Source organism: Coenobita brevimanus, chromosome 59, assembly GCF_032717465.1.
Source record: "Coenobita brevimanus isolate Jiangsu-jjx chromosome 59, ASM3271746v2, whole genome shotgun sequence".
NCBI lineage: Eukaryota > Metazoa > Arthropoda > Malacostraca > Decapoda > Coenobitidae > Coenobita > Coenobita brevimanus.
The window spans coordinates 2,027,869-2,030,295 of record NC_137012.1 but is presented as its reverse complement, the minus strand read 5'-3'; the positions used below and the strand labels follow the sequence as shown (position 1 = coordinate 2,030,295).

Below are 2,427 nucleotides of genomic sequence, written 5' to 3'. Positions count from 1 at the left end.
GGGGATTTTGTCATGATTGGGAGGCATTAACATGTATTGTTATTCAGACCCTTCACAGTTAAACCAACGAATATGTACCGTTTATCTATAATTCTGTCATTTAAAACAAGGAAGAATATGTCGTGGAACAGTCTACCTCTACCCACCCGGCGATATCATAATATATATATATATATATATATATATATATATATATATATATATATATATATATATATATATATATATATATATATACTAACAATTATTTACAAGACACATGCCAACCATTAGCAGTCCACACTTACTTTGTAATATTAAAGAAATACCGAAACAATGTTGTAAATCGTGTACAGTTGATATAGTAGAAAACTTGGATGTGGATAAACCTACTGGTCTCTTGGCTGGTTATTAATCAACATTTGCTGACTTATTAACTCTCTTAATCATTTAACGTCCTTACACTTGAATCATAATAAGTCTGACATCATTAATTATAGGCTACCCTCTCTTCCAGTATTCACAGTATACCAAATTATATGGTAGTTATACCAACAATTCATCCTCTGTCATCCTGGTTACTAAATGAGAACGTTTGCAATAATGACTTCACAACCAGTGTGCAATTCACGGCAACTCCGCAGTAGGCTACAGTTTGGGACCTGAATGTAAACTAATAAGTGCGACTCAGATTTCAGAGGGACATTGTGGTAGAAAGAAATTATTGTATGTAAATTATTTTGTCCTGAAGCGCACACACACACACACACACACACACACACACACAGAAAAAGGACTTGATATACCTTCAGTGCTAGATCTAATATTTACTAGGCAAGAAAATGATATTGACAGTTTAATATATCACCCTCCACTCGGCAAAAGAGATCATGCAGTACTAAATTATAACTTCAGGATAGCATATGACATAGTAAACAGCAATGACAGTTACAAAAAGAGCCTAAACTATAAAAAGGGAAATTAGCAAGACCTAAAGAAGTATTTCTTAGAAGTTGATTGGGAAAATGAGCTTAGAGGACAAGATTTAAATGCTGTATATAAAAAATTCTGTGAATTTTATGAAATAGGAGTCCAGAAGTACATCCCACAGCACAAAGAAGCAGATAAGAAAATACAGAAATGGTTCAATACAGAATGTAAGAAATCAAAAGAAAGAAGAGATTTGTTGTGGAATAGATACAGAAGACATAATAGTGAAAGGGCGTATAATAATTACAAACAGGCAAGAAACGATTATACAAGAATAAGGAGGGAAGCCCAAAAACAGTTTGAGGAGGATATAATAAATAAAAGTAGTGATCAACCAAAGCTGTTTTACAACTATATCAGAAGCAAAACCAAAGTAAAAGATATAATACAATCAATTATGGACGAGGGAATCACTTATACACAAGAGAAGGATATTTGTGAAGCACTAAATAAGAATTTCCAATTAGTTTTTACAGAAGAAAAAAATTTTGAGAGGGACTATGTGGAACATGCATGTCCACACATACTACCAGATATACAAATAGCAGAAAAAGTAATACAGGAGGAGTTAAGTAGATTAGACAGAGGAAAAGCAAGTGGTCCTGATGAAATTTCATGTCGGGTACTATGAGAATGTGCAAAAGAGTTAAGTAAACCATTATTTTTAATTTTCAAGAAATCTTTGAGTCAAGGTAAACTACCTGATATTTGGAATTGCCAGACGCCATGTATCCCAGACGGGGTGGCCAAGGGCTTAGAGTTAATTGTTTTACAGGGAGGGGCACTAATCCTCCACCAACCCCACTTGACACGTAGGGATGCCAACAGCATCTGGTGTTCCCAGGAGGTCACCCATCCAAGTACTAACCAGACCCAACGTTGCTTAACTTCGCTGATCGGACGGGAAGCGGTGTACTCAACGTGGTATGGCCGTTGGAAAAAAGCAAATATTGTCCCCTTATTCAAGAAAGAAAATAGACAAAATCCACTCAACTACCGACCAGTATCACTGACCAGCGTTGTAAGCAAGGTATTAGAAAAGCTTATAAGAAAAGCTTGGGTAAACCATCTAGAAGAACACAGTATGATAACAGAAAGACAGTTTGGTTTCAGAAAAGGAAAATCATGTGTTACTAATCTGTTGAGCTACTATGACAGAGTAACAAACACAATACAGGAAAGGGAAGGATGGGTGGACAGTATCTATTTAGATTTCAAGAAAGCTTTTGACACGGTACCTCACCAAAGACTTTTATGGAAACTGTACCATCAAGGAGGAATTCGAGGCAAACTGTTTTGTTAGATGCAAGACTTTCTCATAAAAAGAGAAATGAGAACAGTACTAAGAGGAAACTACTCATCATGGAAAGAAGTGACTAGTGGAGTACCACAGGGTTCAGTGCTGGCACCAATCATGTTTTTAGTGTATATAAATGATATAAACAGTAACACTGGAAA

At 35.6% G+C, this 2,427-nt stretch overlaps 1 non-coding gene across 1 annotated transcript; it reads right to left on the bottom strand.

The window, feature by feature from the left end:
• Nucleotides 1–1,788: 1,788 nt before the first annotated feature.
• LOC145402988 (5S ribosomal RNA) lies at nt 1,789–1,907 on the bottom strand. The gene has a single exon (XR_013897917.1). It is a non-coding gene; the product is annotated as a 5S ribosomal RNA (ribosomal RNA).
• Nucleotides 1,908–2,427: the final 520 nt, after the last annotated feature.